A 23,233-nucleotide genomic window follows, 5' to 3' on the forward strand; every position below is an offset into this window, starting at 1 on the left:
TAACTGAAACTTTCTCACTGAGGTTGTTAGTGCCTTGACAACTGTGCTACATAGAATAAGACTGGGTACGTCCCAGGTCAGGGATGGCATCATTGTACTGTTCCTAGTCCACTTCTTGAGACAGATACCGTTATTGCTGGAGACAATGCAAGATCATTCAAAACATCAGCGGGCAACAGAGGTAGATGTTAAGCAAACATCAAATGACATATCCTGGTGCAAGACTCAGGAGAGTGAATGATATCCTGATCAGGTACTGTTGTCTTGCCTGTGTCCCATAGATACATGGCTGCCCCGGATAATCGTTGAGTGTGGATCTAGCAGTTGAGGAGGCGTGGGATGCTACTGAACCAATGACCACATTTATTCGGTCTTCTTTCTGTACTTGAAAAAAAACTCTGAAGAATAAATGAGTCCACTTTTCTCAGCAACAACATTGTGGGTGAAATTGTGTAATCTATGCAAAGGTGAATCCTCCTTTGTGCATGATCAAAAGATCACATCCAAAAGAGTTTGCAAACTAAACTTGAAAAAGACCAAGGAGGGCAGTAAAGCGCTGCCTCATGCTGCACAAGACAATCTGTGGAAGATGGAAGACGCATCCGCGGACAGCAGGTAAGTGTGTGCGTGTTTGTGTATGGATGTATGTGTTTGTAAGATCAGGGGAGTGCGCAATGTGCGTGTAAGTGGCGCTATGTGTGTGTATGCGGGGGAGGTGGTGTGCTGTATGTGTAGCAAGAAAAGGAGGATGGAGCTAGGGAGGGAGATCGAAATGGGTGGTTTTCAGGTGAAACTGGCTGATTTCATGTAAATTCCAACAACGCGTGAGAAGATGGGGACGAGGCTTTGGCCCGTTTAGTGTGCGGCCTTCAACTTGCGGCCTAAACAAATAGTACTGCATACAATGCCAAATCCTCAGCTCTAATCACACTTTTCTGGGAAAATTAGCTACCAGCTGAATTTAAAAATAAACACAATGCAAAATAGAAAAAAAAAACATTAAAAGAGATTAATTGTAGAAACGGAATAGTACGAGAAGGGGCTCTTAGTTTCTCACAACAGTGTTGCTAAACGCCAAGGATCCACAGATATTGGGCCCGGTCGCAGTAAACATTGGTAGACCCCATCACTGTGCTTGCACTACACCAAATATAGACATTTTGGTCACCGCGGATATGAAAAATGGGTCACACTTGCATTTGCCATTTCGATAAAAATGTGCTCTCAATAGTGAGAGATATTAAATTACATTTGCAGTCCTAAATATACATTTGCTCTTGTCAGAGACTGTTGATTTAGTGCAGTCCCTGAAAATATTTTCTTCAGTTTTGAACTAACTTTACTGGAAAAGAAACTTTATGGATACAGTTTCCTTGTCGGTTTTCTGGGAAAGCTATGAGAAATGTGCTGCTTTAGATTTTAACTTGTTGCTGGTGAATAAATCTGGCAATTCTATGTCAAGACCGGAGGCTCGGATTATGTTTCTCTTTCATTTTACTACTTCAGCAGCAAATGTACAAACAAATAAAACATGTAACAAAAACTCATAAAATTACAACAACCATTGTTTTGAGTCTTTTTGCAGTTCTGTTCTTATTGGTCCTCCAAACTGACCACATGATAATAACACCCAATCAGCATAGTCCATATGCCTAAACATACTGTCCCTCAACTTCACTTCCTCTTTTTTTGCTGCTCGGCAGTGCCCTTTTCATTATTCCTTATGAATGTATGTGGAGAGCTGTGTATTGAAAGGCAAACTTGCAAGCACGCGTGTGCACACACATTTTAGTACCTTGGCGGAGCATATCCGCAGCTGACTATGAGAATTCTGAAGTTGCAGTCGCGAAGGGGCAAGTGCTCTGGCAATCGCAACCTCAAGGGAAAGCCAGAGAGGGCACTACGGACACGGAAGGGGGAGCGTGACGGGACCACGTAGTTCCGGCACTCCCACCATTCCGTGGACCATTAGGAAAGTGCAACATTCTGATCCGATTGCTCGTAGAGTATATCTTATCTTCAGACATAATCCGATCATTTTGTTGCAAAACACAACTTTCTATTTTTTTCTGCAGGAGTCAGGAGACATAATCCGCTCCTTCTTTGAAAACAATGTTCTATGTTAGCCATGCTACTCGATTTCAGAGCACAGAGCCCCTGCAGGCCACAGGGAGATACCACAACACAGTGACAGGCACAGTCCCAGGTAAAACCTGCTATAGCACATATATTATATATGATATATAACTGAATAAGCCAAGCAATCACAAAAATAGATATATGTTCAATCTCCCAGGGATTCAAAAACTCCAGGCATTTTATAAAGATCCCCAGTGTACTGTGCAGACATGAGCTCCTCCAGTGATGAGGGAAAGGCTAACAGCCAGAAGAGGAGCCATGCAGAGATGACTCTGGTCCTCCAAAAAGCCCTGGGGGTCTCTTTGGGACAAGGGCCACAGCAGATAGCTCTGATGGAGGACTGGCTCAAATTCTCACAGGGCCTTGAGGAGATCAAAGGGCTAAAGGAACAGGGGAAAACAAAAGGGGGCAGAAAAGCAGCACGCAGGGCAGAGGAAGCCCGCACCGCCCCCGGACACACCACCAAAGAAGAAGGGTGGTAAGAGAAGGAGACCAAGTCATCTGGTCAGTTTAGAGGACCAATAAGAACAGAACTACAAAAAGACTCAAAACAATGATTGTTGTAGTTTTATGAGTTTTTGTTTCATGTTTTATTGGTTTGTACATTTGCTGCTGAAGTAGTAAAATGAAAGAGAAGCATAATCCTTTGCCTCCATGTCCTTCATAGAATTATGACTTTCTGGAACAAATGTGTTGAAAATCTGAATGATCCTTAGCTGAAGATGTTCCTGGAAAACCAAGTGAAAGCCATGTACTTGAGTTGTGAATGTTTAGATTCTTTCAGCAAACTACATGAAAACACTTTACCAAAGCTTTTCTTAATTTGCTGTGGATGAAAACAATATTGTATGGACTTTCTTACAGCCAGGGGAATAATTCAATAGTAAGTTCATGATTTTGTATTTTTGTGAACTTATGAATTCTGCCCAATTACAGGGAGAAAATGTAAATGTCATACACCCCAAATATTTTTTCCAATACCTGTAAACGAGCAATAATCTAAAGTTTAAGATACTCACCAGGTATTGCCACCTTTCCTGAACCCACTCACAGAGGTACCGGTCATACAATTCCTTTCACTTCAGTGATCTAGACCAGAACCAGTTCGTAATATTCCCCATGTCATTTGGACATAATTCAGTGAGTGTTGCTTAATAGTATGCCAATTAAACCGCTTTTCCTCATGTTGCAGGGTAAATCAAAATACTATGCAATTGACTATCCTTGTTTTAGATTGGTCTGTTAATCTGAGGATGATAAAAAGCAAATTGATTAAAACAAGGCATTGTATTTTGTGATGACAGAATGCCTGCGACTTCTATCAAAGAGCATCATTGCCCAGAGAGGAGATTTGTGAGAGGGCCCTTGCAATGGCGGATGTGAATGAGTGGCTGTCGCGTGTCACAACTTTGCCCCTAGCGGGTTGGCTTGAACCTATATTACTCAAAGACTCTGAGCCTTAGCATGGGCCACCTACTGAATCTCTAGCAACCAAAACAGAATATGCGGTGGTCTTTCTGTGTACCAGCCATAACATGGAAATGGACAGCTTGGCTTTAATGGCACATCAAATGATGGAATGAGAGTCAATTAGTGATTACTAAAGATGCATTTGACCAATTTCCATAAGATTGTGTCATTATGTATCATTTCTTGAGTTAGTCATAGTTTGTTTATTAGCTTCCTGTGATTTCATCTGGGTGAACATCTAGGTGATGTCTCTTCCTGGAAATTATTCATGGTTTTTGTTAGGGGTGCTCAAACTTTCCACAAAGTGCCCATGGCAGGTTTGACATGCCGTTTGGACTTTCCATGGGATTTCCAATGGGTCAGACCCTGGCTCAAGATTCATGACAAGTTTCAAGACCTGGTGCCCAATTGCAAGGCCAGAGGTGTGAGAAGGAAGTTTGACAATCAGAGGCTCTGAGTCAGCCTAGATAGGTTTGAGGGCCTTGACAATATACAGCTTGTTTCCCTTGTGTGTTTTTGTCTGGTTGTTGACTTCGGAGTGGCTGGACAGGACCACAAATGTGTGTGGTTTTAGAGGAGCTTTGGAGAGCTATCATGTTATGATGCAATGGTTTTGATTAAGTGGTGTTTTCACCCACGGGTATCATGACACTATTGGAATGGATGATATTATTTGTATTTATTTGTTTATGTAGCGCTTTACGCCAAAGTGCTGAAGGGCTGTTCTTGATACTAGCACTTAGGGAAGGTTAAAAATATAACTTTTTATTCTCAGTCATTTGCCCTTCACCTCTGCCTACAAAATGCACATGGATGTCTCTTTGTGTTGCCTTCTCCAGTGTTTTCTAAATGCATGTGGTTTTCTCAGTACGTTGCCCTTCTCATATGCTCAGTTATTGCATGTTGGCTTTTCAGAACGTTGCCCTTCTCATCTGCTTACTACATGAAGTGGGGATCTCAGTGCTTGGCCTTCTCCTTTACCTACTAAATGCACATGGGGTTATCAGTGCTGTGGCCTTCTTATCGGCCTATTCAATTCCCCTGGTGCACTCAGTGTTTTTCCCTTCTCCTGCAATTAGTAAATGCATTTGGGATTCTCTCCTCTTCTCCGTCCTACTGAACGCACTTGAGGTTCTCAGTGCGTTGGCCTTCTCACCTACCAACCTAATGTGCATGAGGTGCTCAGTACTTTGGAATTCTTCTCTGCCTAGTAAATGCCCACTGGGTTCTCAGTGCTTGGCCCTTCTTCTCCATCTACTAAATGCACATCAGTGTTCTGCCCTTCTCCTCTGCCTAGTAAGTGAATGTGGGTTTATCTGTTTGTTGGCCTTCTCCACCTACTAAGTGCATGTAGGGTTCTCAGTGATTTGGCCTCCTCTTTTGCCTGCTAAATGCACGTAGGGTTACAGTGCTTTGGTCTTCTCCTAGGCCTACCAAATTCACATCTGATGCTCAGTGCATTGTCATTATCCTACACCTACAAAATGTATGTGTGGTACTCGGTGCTTCACCCTTCTCCTCTACCTAGCAAATGGCATGGTGTTCTCACTGCTTTGGACTTCCCTTCAACCTGATAGTATATATGGGATTATCTGTTCTCTGGCTTGATCCTGTGCCTTCCAAATGCACATGGGGTTTCCGTGCGTGGCCTTAGCCTACACCTACAAAATAAATGTGGGTTGTACTTTCCCTCCACCCACAAATTAAGACCTGCCAACACTTCCCCAAATAATCTATCCTAGCTTCCTAACTGTACCTAGGCCCTAGTATTCCTTAAATTATCCTCCAACCTACACTATCCTAGCTACAAATCTCTTCCATAGTAAGCCAGAGCTGCTCCTCCTTCTATTACCAACCATTGATTGTCTTGATATTCTACTCACCTGCCATCATGTAGGTCAAACCCAGTAGAAACTCCAATCCATAATCTCAGGAAAAACCCATGAAGTTCAATGATGTTACTGCTTCAGATGTTCTCACAGCACAGAGACACAGGGTTCAACTGCACCTATCATGTTCATTAGATGACACCACCGTAATACATGGACATCCGAAAACATATGATTGACCTAGCAATTGCCTAATCAGCCACCAGTGCACCTTCCTCTGAGGCTAGCTAATGAGACCTTTGTTCCAAGTGAATCAGAATGTTAATTTGCCTCTCCCCGTAGCATGATTGTATTCTGATTTCGATTGATTAGATCACTCTGCAGACGAGTCTGAGAACCTATGAGTTCATAGGAACATGTTTATTTATTTTTTTCTTGGTAAATTAAATCAGAATATTGTGCATAACCGTCACTATTTAAGATTGCTCAAGGCATTCATATTTGAAATTACAATCCTCATTTTTTGCTCTCTTATATTTGCATAACATTGGTTTGTATTTTTTAACACATCTTTATTGGTTATTGCATTGTTTACTTTAGCGTTTCTCTTTTTACCTAACCCTATTTGATCTCTATATATACAAATGTTTGTTAGGGTTTCCCATGATGTTGTATTGTGGTCCATAAATGAGTACCAACTGTGGGTTGGTGATAATTGTATGTAAAACAATTCTATATACATCAGCATTCTGAAAGCGCAATATATAAATTACAAATCCTTGGACCATAACGACAGTAATAGCTCAATTATCCAGCACCAATGGGGAACCACTGTGCTAGATAATTAAACAAAATGAAAAGGAATGTTGGTATTCTGGATGACAGTTAGCCAGAAAACAGAGCAATAGTTCAGATAAAAGAGTATCATGACCGTCTGCTCAATTTACTGACATTTATCGTGGTTAGCTGGCATTAAGAAACAGCTCCATGTCATTTCATCACCTGCTATTTCATCCCGTTTCATTTTAATGTGTACATTCCAACAAAAATGCTCATTGTTTTTTTTTCTTCATTTTTGGGGGGTCCCCCCTCCAAGCGCCCCTCCCAGGGGGCCCCCCCCTCCAAGCTCCCCTCCCACACTTATTTTTGGCTATTGCCTACCCGCCCAAACCCTTATCTGCCCTTTCCCAGCCCCCCCTAAAAAAATCAATGAGCATATTTGCTGTAATATGCACGTTAAAATGCCAGGGGATGGAAATGCAGGCGATGAAAGGATTGTGTACCAAAAAAACATGTTTCCAGCATTTTAAGCACCAGAACAGTCCCTTTACAGGCAATGGTGAGTAACTGATAAAAGTTCATTTTGGTTAATGTAGTGCCAGATAACCAAGCGTCTACTGTACTTTTCCATTTAGTCGAAGAAAGCTACTTAAAGTCAGCACCAACACATATAACAGACCAAACATTTGAAGTATAGTTCAATAAATAAGAAAACAATTGTTTGCCAACTCACTGTTCACAGCTGCCTAGTGCGGCTTTGGGGAGAGTGTGGAATGGTGTGCGTGCGATAGGACATACGTATAAGGCTGCCCAGCAAATGACCAAATAAATATAATATTACAACAAATGCACACATGAAATTGGAATACAAAATTGAAAAAAACAGTGTACAGGTTATCAGCAAAAAGCATTTGATATATAATTCCATTGAGTTTCCATCTAAATACCCTCGGCCTGAGTTCAAAATGCTGCTGAACCACTCGATTCATGATTGAAAAATAAACCATTCGCCCAAACGTTATCTCAAGTGTTCATAGGGCTTTTTTGAATTAAATGGAAAAACGAATAAGTTCACAACTTCATTTATGAGCACACCATGCCTTACCTCTTTATTCCTCCGACCTATTCTTTATGATTAAGCAGCCCCTTCCACACACAGACTGTAACATTTGTGTTGAGATGCATGGCTTAGTAAACTCATGTAATATAATATACGGTGCAATGTGATGAAATCAATACCTCAATAATCTTTTTGAAACTCTTCCAAAATAGAGTGTGTCTCTGGTATTGGCACAACAATCATATCTGTAGATGTTTACCTGGTGTGAGTTCAATCCAATAATATTCATGATCATTATGTTAAAGTTGATATCAAAAGGCGTTCCAGATAGCTTGCAGCTGTCATTTGACTCAGCTATCTGACAAACAGGTGTCCACTGTCTGGATGAATGTTCTTGGATGTCTGTTGTCTGTAGGTGGTGACTAGAAAGTGTGATCTGGGGTTGGGGGATGCTCTGAACTGGTAAAGCGCTGTGTTGTGGCTAGAGGTATACCCGGTGGTAGCACCGGTAGGGTTACCGCCGGACTTGTAATGAGGCCCATAGTCTAAAGACCCGACTCAAGCAATTCTTTGCAAATTTCAAAGTGACTTTGCATTGCTGAAAAGTGACTTTGCACTGCCGACACAAACTCAGATTCATGGAACTGTGCAAAGTGTATTTTTCTGGGCGAAGTGTATGTTCTACTGCAAAAATGACTGTGTACAGTTCCACGAATCAGAGTTTGTGTCGGCAGTGCAAAGTCACTTGTCGGCAATGCAAAGTCACTTTGATGTATTAAACAGAAATGGTGCCCAATGGATTTGAAGAGATAACTAGGGAAAGAGACAGAAGCTGCAGTCCTAATCAAACATTATTGTATTATCATCGTTGTTTGGTAAAACACAGTACAAAAGTAGTTTGTTAAAACATTATTAATAACTCTCATTCATTCATACTCAATTCATACCGCTTACTTCTATCATTCTAAGACAGTTCATCAATAGAAGAACAAATTTACATATAAACACAAGGCTTCTGTTCCAATTCTTTTAATTTCCAATGTTCTTGCTAATGGTGATATGTCCACTAGTACTATTAGTCCACATTACAAACTTCATCTGACAGAAACTCTGATTCATGGAACTGTGCAAAGTGTATTTTTTTGTGCAAAGTGTATGTTCTACAGCAAAAATGACACTGTACAGTTCCACGAATCAGAGTTTGTGCCGGCAGTGCAAAGTCACTTTAAACCGTGCAAAAAATACCATGAATCGGGTCCTTACTTTGTAATTCAGTATATGCTTTTCTTATTTGCTGGGAGGCAAAACAATGGGGAAGAAAAGGTTAAGGATTACAGCCAATTTTGCTGCTTGGAATCCCTACCGCACAATGCGAGCCAAGCACACATAGATTAGCACAGAAAACCCATAAAACCAAATCATTACAAATGTGTTCCTCCATCACTGCAGATCGGAAAATATATCCTCAGTGTAGCTGTGTGATCAAGAAATTAGGGCAAGTTCATATTATCCTAGATAAATATTCATGCCTGCCGAAAACAAATATTTTTAAACTAAGCCAGCTGTGAAAGTAATTTTCCCTTACTTCGTGCTTGGGATTTGTTTATTGATTTGCATTCTGAATGTCAGAGCTACTGTTTCTGATTCAGAAATAAAACACATTGCAGCTCATCTTCGATTTCCAGCGTAATTTGGCGACAGGGACCTGTACGCTAACACCTTGGCATGTACAGGTCACTGAATTTTGGTAATTTGCACGTTGGAGAGCAAAAGTGCAAGGTAAAAAGTCTCATTTATAATTGATCCCTGTGGAGTCAGCCTGATTTTTGTCAGCGGAAAATGAGGGTGGGGGCCATAGGGATCCCGAGCCTTTGCACCTGCTTTATTATGTATGCGGCACAAATGCTGGTGTATTTGTCTAGCGGAGAGGAAAGGAGCCACGGAAACACATGCTGCGTTCCGCCAGTCCTCTCCACCATACAATAAATCAATAAATACAAATTAATAAAAATGTGGCATGGCGGGAATAAAATGCATGAAAGCTTACACAAGGCTTTCACGCCTTTCATTCACTTTATGCCGCAGAGCAAAATAAGCTCAATTGCACATATTTTCAATTGTATTTGCACATGAGTAGAAAACTAGTCACAGGTTGATAAAGATTCCTGATTCAGTGCCTGATTAATGGAATATTTTGCACGTGTGAAGTACTTTTCACTGGTGCAAAGTGACTTTGCACTACCAGCAAACATGCTGATTCATGGACAGTGCAAAGTGTCGTTTTACCATACAAAATCACTTTGCACGGAAAAAAATACACTTTGCACTGTTCCATGAATCAGGGTGTTTGTTGGCAGTGCAAAGTCACTTTGCACCATGTGAAAAGTACTTTGCACCATGCAAAATGCCCCATGTATCAGGCCCTTAGCGTCAATAATATTAGTGCCATTTCATGAAACATTTGCAAGAAGATACTATTGAAATGCGATCTATGCCAGAGTGGTCAGCAAAAAAACTGAAATAAAAACATTCATCAGATTTCTAGACTGGCTTTTAACACATATTGACAAGGTAAACCATTGCTTCTATAATTAAAAATAAATGAAATGGTAAACAAAGGTAAATATAAAAGAATGATATGCAAACATTGTCCTTCATGAGATGAAATGTTACCGCCTCCACCCACCGCTACCCTGCCCCCCACCCCCAGATCCTCCACAAAGAACAGCCTTTGCTGCTTGTTAGGGCTGGTGTTGCCCTTAGCAGTCTCCTTAGGTTTTCCTCTGCACAATTCTAGGGATTTCTGGCCCTCAGCATAATTTTACAATTTCAGAAAACAAATTTGTGTTTGGTAATATTTAGGGCATTGGTGAAATTCCTATACTCGGGTTACCTGTACCGAATATTGGATCAAAAATATGTTATTTTATGTTATAGGTACTTATACCGTGCACTTACACCCAAAGGTAACTTGGCGCATAGATTCAAAGGAAAGCAACCTCCCTATAAGCACATTAACACAAAAAAGATGTCAGAGCGCACCTGAACTGAAGATGGTTGGTCACGCCAATAAGATAAACTGGTAGACTGTTTCAGTTTACCAGCTGTGAAAGAGAATGCCTGTCCAAAAACTCTAGCAGGCTGGATTTTAGGAATAGTCACCAGAGCGGAGTGATCGACCTGGGACAAAGGGACAAAATTTGTCTTGCAAGTATTCGGCCTCCTGACGATAGTAAGCTGGATGGACCAGGCACATAGATTTAAATATGTAATCTTCGGATCCACCAGAAGACAATGTATGGCACAAAGCACAGGGCTGATATGGGGAATTGGTGGCCACCCTAGCCGCTAGATTTTGAAGCAGCTGCAGGCAATGTATAGATCCCGCAGGTTGAGCCAAGTAGAGTGCATTGCAGTAATCAATATGACTGGTGATTAGTTATGCTACCACCAAAGGTCGTAATTGATTCAGTAAAAAAGGAAGTACTTTACGCCGCACTCTAGGCAAGAAATGGCCGGCTTTACATACCGTGCTTCTTGCAGGGGCATTGACAATAAAGAGGACAGGGGGATCCCACGATTCCTGACCACCCTTAGTGGGGTTGGAAGTACACCCAAAGTGTCAGACCAAAAAGACAGAGTCCATAAGACATTGCTAGCAGGAGTGCCCACCACCAGGCCCTTGGTCTTGTCCCCATTCAGTTTAAGCCAGTTCTCACTCATTCACCTTCCAACTGCCGACAGACACTCTTGGAGTTGAAGAGACTCCGTAACCTGGTTGGCATCTAAACAGACCAAAATGTGAGTGTTGTTGGCATAGGAATAGAAACGAAAGCCATATGAGCGGATGAGGTGAACCGTGAACCAGCGGCTGAACATGTATGTTAAACAATATTGGGGCAGGGCAGAGCCCTGAGGAACACCACAAGATAGCGCAGGGGGTGGGAGAGGAAAAAGGAGGTAAAGCAAGTGTTTGGCTTCTCTCCATTAGAAATTAGGTAAATCAGTCCAGGATGTGCCCCGAGAAGCCTGCGGTAGCTAGGTGGGAGAGCAGAATGGAGTCAAATGTATGCAATGCAGCTGACAGATCCAACAGGATCATAGCCCCCACCCCATGGCAATGCTGGAATTTGCTCCCGCTGTACAATTTCTGAACATTACCACTTTCTTGCCTTGTTCTTACCATGAACTAAAATAATCACGTGTTATATTCTGACTTGGAAAGTACACAAATAGCATAACCCGACATGACACTTCTATACAAACAAAATGATATAAACGGCGTATTACGCAAAATGGAAATTATTCTAGTTTCATTTTCTCCATCATCAAGTATTTATGTACCACCATACTAATTGATGTGATCTTAAAAGATCCCATCTGTTCTTCTCTTTTGATTTTTTAAAGCTTTAAATACACCCAAAACTGTTATTTATAAACTTGCAGAAAAACCTTTGAATTATACAAAAAACCATTTGTGTGCCAAATGAGCAGACCTTAAAATATACTTGTCAGAGCGCTGTGATATACAGACTGCTATCTCCTGTCTTCAACCTCTTCCACTCAAATTGCAAACATAAAATAAAGATCAGGTAATGGACTGAACAATGTCACCAGCATGTGAGAAGTCAAACCTTTTCACAGAAGACAGCACAGGAATGGCAATGATACACGATTTTTGTTCCAGGATTACTGTATTGTCTGCTGGCAAATGCCAGTCTACAAGGGTGCACACCTTGGTTTCACAGTCTTGAATTTGGATACCAAATCACCTATCAGACTAATATGTTATGCTCATCATTGGAGGTTGCTGTCAAGGTTTTTTTACTCATCTCAACAAATATATGTCTATACCTTCCCCATAATGATTTTATGTTCGTTTTTATAGCAACCTATCTCTGGTGCAGATACATTAGTGATAAAAGCTCCTATTATGCTACAAAACAAAGAAGATATACATGCAGGTTTCATCAAGTTCAGACATAGGAAAGGCTGAGTAATCCTGGCTGGAATTTGGTATTTTAATCTTGCATATGAACACAGATGTCTGCAATAAATGCTTAACACACACAGCTATCTTCTGAAGCAATGATGCTCTCAAATGTATCAATATGCATGTCAACTTTGGGTATTGCACATCATCAATATCATTCCCATGGAAAGGTCCAAATTCTATTCAAGTTGTGCTGTCGTGAACTATGCATTCCACTGTGAATACAAAGCATTACAGGATGAATTGATCAGAGCAGAATGTACTTGTCAACAACATACAGACAAAGGGTTTACATTTTAGAACCTCAGCAGCATGCCATGAAATATCTTGACGTTTGCATTTAGGTTTGGCAAAGAAAGGCAACTGACTTCTTTGGATCAGGAAGTCTTGTGGTGCCCCTCCAAGGTGGGGGCATGGGGTAATTGTCCTTTTTGCCCTCCCATAAACACATCTCTGCGTGAAAGAGTAAAATGATCCTGTGCTAGCTGAAAATCACGATTGCGGTCTTTAGGGCATTTCCCCAGAGGCCTGACTGCCATTTAACTCAACACACTGTGCATTGGCCTTCAGGGGAAGCAGCCTGGAAAGTGGATGGAGGCAGCAACGGGGACTGGTACAAGCAAGTTTAGGTGGTGGGCAGTGTGGTGGTAGGGAGGCCTAGCGAGAGATAGGTGCAGGGGAGACACCTGAAATAGACATGGATGTGGGGCGGCGTAGAACTGACCTTGCAGGAGGTGGCCTTCGCTTCACAATGTTGGTCATAAGTATACAGTTGTCAGACCTACAATACAAAATGTTCCTGAACCTAAAATATAAATGAAAACACGAAAAGAGAAGCCTGCTCTACCCCAGTCCCAAATTCATTTTAAAACGTCATTGTCTGTCCCGTCAAAACACCCAGCTGAACAGTCTGCTATATTTTAGCCAATTAGCTTTGATGGGAACTACTCCATTTTACTAGGTGCTATGAACACCCCACTCCTCACATCTCCACTGTTGTGCTTCAATATTAACGTTATTGTTGGTACACCAGAGCGCGTTGCTCAGTGAACAATGCTTATAATGAAATGTGTCAATTCCTGACCATGTCATCAGCCTCAGAATTATAATTATACAACCTCTTACTAGTAGGTTCGTTGCCACTGTAAGTTATTTCATACATATTAGTTCATATTTGTGCACCAAAGGATGAATGTTTCATTTTCCTTCTATCAACATGTAGCGGTTTTTCCTTTTCAAATAATATTCTGTCACTTTCAAAGCATGTTCTGTGGCTTGAATGCATTTAGCGTGCTGGAGCTGAAGTGCATTTCATTAGTACATGCTGCCTATCTCTCCTCTCATGGTTTGATTTTACAAGACGTTTCACGCATGCAGATATTGTTTTTTGAAACGCCAGTGGCATTCAGTACCCTTTAATTAGCCAAAGCAGATAAGACTCGCCCCCTCCCCCATCCTACACTTCAGTAAGGACCCGATGACCCTGCTATTCAAAAAACATCTCCCCAATCACTGACTGCTCCACTCAACCCTCTCGTCCTGTCTGGAGTTCCCCTTCACCCCTGCTTTCCCTACTCATCCCTGCTGCTCTTCTACCCCATGTCTTACTTGTAACATCTGGGCGCACCCCCTTGGTAAAGTTCTCTGTCACTTCCCATCTAGGTTTGGACATTATAAATCCCATACACACATTCATCTCACTCTATACCACTTCCAAAGATAACAGAGGTTTCCTAAATACACTGTGTTGTGTGCATTACAATCCAGTGAGGTGTTGCTGTATCCCTTGGCCTGAGTAGTCAGCAGCAGTGAAACGCATGTACTGGAATTGAAATTAAGATTGGAAAAACAGGAACTAAAAGCAGCTCCTGGATATCCAGCATAAAGCAGTGACCAGAAGCTGCTTCGACAAGGCATGGAGCAAGTACATAATGTTCCACAAATCTAACTTCCTCATAATATGCAGAAATATAATTGTGTCCGTTATTGATGACCCCTTATGCTCTAATGTTGTATCAATATGGCCTACTGTGTATAGATCATCCCAAACACACAGATTTAAATTCACATAATTGCATTTTTTCTACTTCTGCAGTTGGCGTCAAGATAATCAGGCTCTTCTCGCCTACAAACAGGAGCTACATAGCTCCCATCTCCACTGGGAACCTGGCATGTATGCACACAAATACATTTTAAAAATGCCAAAATACTTTGTTCACTTTTTCCATTTTGCCTCACTATACATCTTTGCCAATAACCCTATTAGTAAAATGAGTCTACCTCTGTTTGTTACAACCCCACTCACAGTGCTTTATGCCTTGTGTCCTCATCACTATTAGGCACTATGATTGGAAACTGTGGCGTCACCTACTCTTCTAGATGTAAATGGACATTATAAATGTACATGTAGTTATTGCACTAAAAGTATGACGAACGCTGATGGCGAAACTCGTTGGTTGACTCATCTGAGTCTTTGTGTCACTTCACTGGTGTTTTTGGCATTTTAAACTTTGTACGTTTGTTTAATAAAACGAAAATATATATTTTTTTAAACTCAATATGGGTTTTGCTGTTCATTTCGAATCAACATTGGGAACACTCTCGAATGGTGGAGAGAGAGGAGGAGTAACTGTGAGAGTGGAGGCGAAACAGGTAGTTGTCCCTGGATTGTTTTGTTCTACATATATATATCACTGAAAAAACCTTAGTTACAGTGCAGTTAAATTGACAAGATTTAACACAACAAAACCGTTGAAATTCAGCAGATGTGGTAGTCATGACTAGCTTAACTCAGCACACTGCCATTGATGCCCCCCATAATGTCATGTCCCCGAAATGACTTTTTGTATGTCATTGTGAACCACTTCTCTTATAATATGTATGTGCTTATGGGCTTTTCAACAGGAACGTGGCAAGATAAGCTTGTCATGATTTCCCAGATGCAGAATTTCAAAGGGTTTTGTTGCATTAAATCTGGTCAACTTAACTTCACTGTAAAGCTTTTTCAGTGAATTGTAAGGGTTTTATTATACCATCCTTTTTTATGGCCCACTAGCCATGGCCATGTCCACTGCATATGTTCCCCTAATATGTTTCTTTTTACCCGCTAGGTGCCCACGGCCAAAGGCCCCCTACTCAGGGCCTTCAGCCATGTCCACTGTACATGTTCCCCCAATATGTTTCTTTTGCACCCACTGGGTAGCCATGGCCTTTGGCCATGGCCGTTATGAATGTTGTGGCCACTATGCACTGTTCACACCATCCTTAATAACAGTTTCATTTTTTGACTAATTGTTCCCAGAATTTCCAGTTTGGGGGGACCTTGACACTCCCTTGGTTTAGAAAATGTCATCCAAATCCATCCAGCAAATCAAGTTATTAGCCTCTCTCAGCCTCTCTGCTGCAAAGCACCAATACCGATATAAAAGTTTTGAGGCACAGGGGGCACCCCGTTCTCTGTCAAATATTTTAAAAACTTCAGAATGAATTTACGCCAATTCAGTCAAGGAATTTAAGTGAACACGTTGTGCCCACATTTTTCTTATTTGGTCCAAAACTGACCCGCGGCTTTCCCGCTAATGCAGTTAAAAAACGGCCCCTTTCTCTATGGGATAATGAATGGGATTAGAAACTGTGGTGTTTTATTTCCTTAATAGCTTTTTCATTTCTATAACATATTGTTCCCAAATTGTGCAGTTTGGGGGTCCCTTGACAAATCTTTTGTTTTCAAAATGTCATCCAAAATCATCCAGCAAGTCAAATGTTATTGGCAACAGAATTTCGGTAAAAAATGGCTACTTTTTCATTTCTAAAAATCCTCTCAGCCTCTCTGCTGCAACGCACCATGGCAGATACAGTAATACTTTTCAAAGAAGTGGGCACCTCCTTCTCCTTCAAATATTTTAAAAAGTACTGGACTTAATAACCCAAGGCCACCTATTGGAAATCGAGTCAACGCTTAACGTCCAAGAGGTTTCACACATGGTCCAATTCCGCCTGGCGGTTTTCATTGTGCACTTGATAAAAAATGTGACAAAACAGTATTTTTTTTACTTTCTTAATAACTTTTATATTTTTTAACAAATCTTTACAAGTATATGGGGGGCCTATGAGTACAATGCCCTTCGCAAAATTTCAGCCAAATCTGTCATACGAGTCAAAAGGTATTAGCAATTCATTTTTCAGGTCTCCTATGGAACTCATTACTCAATTTAACTATAGTGCATTGACTGCCGCACTATAATGCACAAAAACACCGCTACAGTCCAATCGTTAAAGGTAGCTGTTTTCTGGGAGTTGAAGCTCAGTCACCCATAAAAATGGCACAAAAATTGCAGTGAGAAAGTCAGTGCCCAATAGAGGAGGATAGACTATATTTGAAATTCCAAACCAGGACATCAAAGAATTCAAAGCAGCATGAACTTTAAAATGGAAGGTTTTCTGGCCACAAGAGGGTCAACTGAGGGAAAGAAAAAACAGCTAAGAAAGAAAAAAAAAACATTGAACTTTATAAAAGAGAAGTTTTCTTTTTGTGGTTACATGAACAAAAATAAGGTGCTGATGCCTATACATTCAAATTGTAATGTCATCATAGTCAGCCAACTGCCACAGTAGTATTAGGCAATTTGTATAAATATGTGGATGTAAGTCATGGTGTCTTTATTGGCAAGGTGGGATACATTGATATGCCACACTAATCCTCATTGCAATCAGGCTTTCTGCAGACCATTAGTGCCTGTGGAGAGTACCCTAAGGTGAGCATAGATACCACTGATGGCCTCTTTTCATACTGATAATATGGGGGAAGTTAGGTGACAAAACCTCACAGTTCCTAACGAGGGAATCCATGGCCTTGATCTGTGGCATACTCACGGCTGCAGGCTCAGCCAAAATAGGTGGGAACATGGGCAGATCTGCACCCAGGCAGATCAATAATATGCCACCCAAAGAAGCCTGCATTGATTTCCTCAAACTACGCCAAAGCACACCTCTTTCTCCCTGTGATAATAGAGAAGAAAATAGGCCATGACATGAAACAAAAGTGGCCGACATTCATGAATCGCAGTTGTCCACGGATATGCATTTTGTTAACATGTATGCAAAATGGTGCATTTTATAGAACATTGGGCTTGTAACATTGATCAAAAGCCGGCTGCACATGTATTTAAATAATCAAACTGGCCCCTGTTTGCACTCACAAAAACAGCTCACTTGTCTTGTTGGGGTGGGCATTCCTGCATTGTTCTGTAGGCCACTTTGAGCCTTCTGCACCTCAAAGGATGAAAGACTGGATTTGCAGAGACACTTCAGAGGAATCTCAGAAATTAGCATATTTAGTGCAATGCATGTTCGACACTGATCTATACAGGTCACGAGAGATACAATGGGAACATGAGAGCGCTTTGTGATGCACACAACAGGTCTGGTTCCAATATTAGCAATCTGGTGGGGGTAATCTGCTAATCAGGTGGCTAGGAACATGGGCTTGAACCACAGATGAAAAGCGGCATTCCATCCCACCTGATGGCCGACTTCCGCCACTTCCATCTTCCTCCACCCTCTATCCCATTTTTTTTGTTGTTCTCCCCCTCCCCACTTACAGTATTTCTGTAGCAGCGGCACTCCCCACTGTCACCTCCCCTTCCTATCTGCTCCAGCAGGCCGCCATGGAAAGGGAAGAGGGGCTCCATACAGAGCCCTGCTTCCCTTTCCATGTTAGCCATCTTGGAAAAGTATTTTTCTTCATACAACAGGAAGCCACGCCTGTCATGTTGTACGAAGGAAAATCATTTTTCTTTTTAGCATTCCGGGTTGCTACTTTTGCAAACCGGGGTGCTAATAGCCGTAATCCCCCATTCCAAGGGCTGGAATGAGGGGGTAATGGCCCGGTGCCTGTGTTATGCACCCTTGCTCCGCTCGGACTGATAACTTGTCCTGCTGGGCCATTACCCCCTGTTGCAGCCCTTGGAATGGGGGATTAACGCCATAGTTGATTCCAGCAGACTAGATAAATCTAAAGGTGGCACACACCTTTAAAAATACACCAAAGGGTTTTACACAATAGAGTTGACGTATGCCTTTTGACTTTCCTATCAGTAATAACAATTTATTTTTTATTAAAAATGTTGATCCATACTTAGAATTTGTAAATTAAACAAATTGTGTAGGAGCAAAGAGCATTCCTCTTCAGCATAGTGACTGCAGGTACCATAGGAAAGGCTTAGTGTAAAGAGTATTTGCATGGTCTTACATTGTGTTTGGCTAAACTTGGGGATTTAGCAATAGCCAAATGTTATATTATTGGGTTTTATACCGCTCACTACTTCCATGAGCCTGGCTGCTAGGTGCTCTGGTCAAACTGAAAGGGGGGGGGGGGTGTTGGGTAATTGGGGAGAGAGGGACAGTGGATATCTTTGCAGTTGTGTTGATGCCTGCAGACCGGAGGTACCCTGAACGATCCAAGGATTGTATGTTCCTTCATCAACAGTCTTTTATCTCATCAACTTGTTTTTATAGGGAGGTTCCCCCCCAACCTGGACTCATGTATTTATTTTACACTATTCCCCAACCCAACCTCTTGCCCACACCTCCATATATTTTTCAATTCATTTTTTTGAAGAAAACAAATTTGGAAAAGTCCCCATCGAAAAAATGACTATCGTTGAATAAAAGTAATACCCTATGTAAGTGGGTCTGTTTCTAGGCGCCCTATTTCAAGACCACAAAGGCATTTTTTTTACGGTGAGAAACCAAGGGGTCACTCAGCGACAAGTCCCTTGGGATCTGTCATCCAGGTGGATGGGGCACGGCCATCGCTATTGGATCCAGACCCCGGTGTGGTGGACCAGTGCAGGAGGATCACCTGGATGAGGGGTCTCTGGGGAGTTGGAGTGGGGCTCCCGGAGGAGAGATGTGCTATCCCAGTACCCATTCCACTGTAGAACACCTTCATTCCATGTACTATTTAGGAACTTTATTCCCCCCCCTTTCCTACACACACACTGCTGTACAGACAAAGCATTTCAGGGACCAGTCCGTTTGACATGTCCCAACATCAGTGTCAGGCAGAGTGAGGCACTTAACCCTAATGACTCGCACCTCAATGCTGTTACCATTCCCTACTGGGATAAAAGGCAGGGCATGAGAGCACCCGGAGAGCAAGACGAGAAGGGCAACCGAAGCGAGCAAGAACAGCAGAACGGAAGGGCAGGAAATCCCAGGAAGGCAACACAAATGTGGAAGCAGAGCAGATGGGACTAGGAGGTGAGAAAAAAGGACGTGGTCTTACCAACTGCAAGGTGAAAGTCGGCACAAATTCACAATGGGGCAACTCCCTGCCTCTGCAGAAGGTCACAGCGGTACCTCCTTCATGTGCAGTGTGAGGATTGGAAAGGAGGCTAGCCATGCTGGGCCAAAAGCCTTGACTGAAAGAAGGTCTTGATAAATTGTATCAGTCGCTGCCGGTGAGTGAAAAGGGAGGCCGGCTTGTGATAGTGTATGAAAAGGACGTTACCGTTTGAGGTGTTTGTGAGGTTGGCAAGAAACCGTGAATGAAGAATTCTGAGATTGGGCATGTGAGAGAAGCCAAAAGAGAAAATAACTAAGAAAGGAAGTGAATAGTCAAAGTGGTCATACGAAGAGAAAGTCATGGGTACAAGCCCCCTCGTACAGTCGAAAGGCTTTGACAAGAAGTGAAAGGAACTGCAGATACCAGAAGACCTTGGGGGAGGAGGCCGGTATAAACCTTTCAACTGTATTCAGTATTGTGGGTTGGGTGTAGGACGGCAGCCGTGAGAAAGAGAAGCTTGATTGTGAAAAGTAAATGTACTTGCTACAATATAACAAAGTGGCACAGCAATACACAATCACCTATTGGAAGTCTCTGTATCGAACTGGAAAGTACGCAAACGTGACAGTGTGAAAGATTGCAAAGAAACAAGTGTGATTCTGATGGTTTGAAGGCTTTCACCCAATCGAGGGAAGCCAGAACTGCCTACAGAGGAAGGTCTGAGCCCACAGGAAGGGGACCTTAGTGAACCAACTATTTGTTTAAAGAGACATTAAGAGTTTCTGAATGCTATAAGCTAGTCGAACTGATAAAGTTAACTGAAGAGGTGATTTGAAGGTTACAGTCAACCCGACGGAGGGTTGCCAAGTGAAAGCAAGGGAAGGTGGAACCCGCATTTTGATAAAGTGTCTGAATGTGAAAGTAAGTCATGGTGAACCCTGCATTTTGATAAAGTGATGCCACGTGAAAGCAAGGGAAGGTGATTCCTGCATTTTGATAAAGTGACTGAACAGTGGGGTAAAGACGAAAGTGAACTCAAAAAGTTGTATCACGAGAAAGCGCAGAAGAGGGGAATCCCGCATGGTGAGAGTTTGGGAAAAGTCTTGCGCTGCCAGGCAAAAGACATTGATTTGAGGGATCCTGCGTTTTCAGAAGAAATTACTTCCAGATGCCTATAGACTCAAGGGATGCTCACAGTCATGCCAATATTCCGCCTTGTCCCATGATGCAACGTGGGGAAGGGAGTGAATTAGTTGAGCAGTCCTGAACTACCAAACCCTTTTTACATTTCAGTTTGCATTACACTCTTTTGTTATATCTATCATTGTCTCGCACCCTTTTGTTATATAGAGTAAGGATTTGGCAATAGTTTTATTTAGTATAGGCCATTTTGTTTTGACACAAAACCACTAGGACAGCGTTTTCTTTACTTTGATGGTCATAGCTTCCTCCTATTTTAGATTTAGGTTTAGGTCAGGTGTTTTTCTCACCCATGTTCTGTTTAATAAACACCCTTGGATTATATTCCTTGTGTCTGTGGTGCTTCTGATAACCATGCCTTCCCTACACTATATGGGCACCTCATGCCCCGTGGTACTAGGATGCATTGACCAGGGTTGTATTATGTAAATTGGTTCTAGAGGTCTAGTGTTCCGCTGTTTGAAGTATGTTTGGAGGGAATATTAAATTGCCTGATGTGGCAGTTGTAAGGTGGTCTGCATAAAACATGTTTGACATTGAGAATGTTAGTGCTGGAAGGTTAGTAGAGGGCCTGGTAGGCAATTCAGAACATCTGTCCAATATGTCTGTGGAGACATCCCAGTTGGGATGCCACTTGGGCGATGACTGGGTAGTGAAGCTCTTTTGGTGAGCTTTTGACGAGATGTCCTGAAGCTTCCTGGTGTGGGGCTGTATCTCTGGCAGGGGACATTGTGCAGTGACTATTTACAGATGAATGCAGGGAATAAGCGGAGATGGGGCAATATAGGGAGATAGCAGCATTTGTTACCAAGTAGACAGCGGTTGGGAACAATCTGGAGAAGAGTATAGGGAAGAGAGTTTGGTGCATGCACAGTTCAGGTGGGTACTCATGGAGCGATTCTGCCATCTATGAGTTCAAAGGTGCATTATTTAGGACCTGTTCTTGGGGTTTTAAGTTGGGCATCAGGGCAACCATACGGCCCTAACCATAATGTTCTTGCTAGAACCACTACAAAGTCACAGTAGTGCATTCATTATATTGGGCACGATGGAGAAAATTCTTTGGGCACTAATCAGATGTGCTTTCTCAGAGCACAGGCTTTGGTGTGAAGTCCAGCTGGTATTAGATGGGATGGGTTAGTTCGCTAAAAGGACTTGAAAATCCAGGTTTTGAGCATTTTATGAAACACAAGATGAACCTGATTGGGTGAATTCCTTTTGAGAGAGAGTGTTTATAACAACTTTCCATAGTTTAGTCTGAAAAGTTTCAAAAGAGTGACTAAGTCACCTCTGTCCATCCCTAAAGTTCAGGTAACACTGTGACAGTCGGCTGTGTTTCTGAAAGCATATGTGGTGAAAATTAATTTTAGAAAGTGTTCCCAGCTCTTAAATATATTTGTGCTCCTCTGACAAAGTCATCATCAATGTGTTTGATCGAAAGCAGCTGATCATTGCATTGTGCCATTTGGTGTCAAGGATGTATGTCATAAAATGTAGTCTAATTCGTCGATGCATTCAGAGGAACAACCAAGAATTCGAAATGTCTGCACCCCGCGTCATACTCCAAGTGCTAACAACACTCACAGAAGGCATCCATTTGGATGCTATGACTTGACAACTGCATGTGTCTGTGGGGCACCCTTTTGCAAATAGTGTTCCCCCAGACAGTGAATTGTACAAACTCTTTCTGAAACAGCGACACTTTAAATCATTCAGTGCACGTGATTTACGGGCCTCGGCGTTCCCTGATGGGATATGAGCACTGGCAGGAAGCAGTAAACACCTTTTTGGTGAATGATAAGTCTCCTTGAGAGGAGAAGGAAGGTGCGCGTGAGCATTAACCTTTTTTCATGGCATTACAAAATGTGACTGCAGTGATAAATGATGCTCTGAAAAGTTCAGGTGAACTATAAATTAAGCCACTGCAAACTGCACACAGCACCGTATTTGCAAGCTGCTTCTCCCTTGCGTGTAGTTATGCAGGGCTCATCACCTTGTGGCTCTTGGGCGGTACTAAGGCCTGCTGGTGAGGTCAAAGGTTTCACAGCCAGGAGCAGTGGTTTCTGGGGGCACGTGACACAATGCTTTAGAGCAAATGCCCGTGCCACAGAATTCTGTCCTACTGAGACTATCTAAAGATCGAGCTGAAAAGAAGGAGGTATTATTTAGGTCTGATGCCACAAGTATGGATGTACTCTGTTATCTGTCCATCAAAAAACTCCCATAGTTCAGTCATGACATCACAACAGTATTGTTGTCACAATTATGCCCCAGGAGCAGTTCAGTTATCATGTGACAGATTGCAATGTCATGAACATGGCATTGATTTATTGTAATCGTTTTCATTCAGAGCAAACTTGCGAGTGGGTTTCCAGATTTTAAATCAATGGTGAGAATAGGATTGAAGGCGGTTAACAGTCGAGGAAGAGCCGGTGGGAAAGTAGAGTCTTCAGTGACTGCACAATGTATGGTGC

General features: G+C 42.1%; 1 protein-coding gene across 3 annotated transcripts in view; it reads right to left on the minus strand.

The window, feature by feature from the left end:
- The window catches only part of PPFIA2 (PTPRF interacting protein alpha 2), a 2,558,488-nt gene that overhangs the window by 1,456,513 nt on the left and 1,078,742 nt on the right, over positions 1-23,233 (minus strand). The window lies entirely within an intron of this gene.

The sequence above is a fragment of the Ambystoma mexicanum genome, chromosome 12 (assembly GCF_040938575.1).
Source record: "Ambystoma mexicanum isolate Mex_15411 chromosome 12, UKY_AmexF1_1, whole genome shotgun sequence".
Lineage (NCBI taxonomy): Eukaryota > Metazoa > Chordata > Amphibia > Caudata > Ambystomatidae > Ambystoma > Ambystoma mexicanum.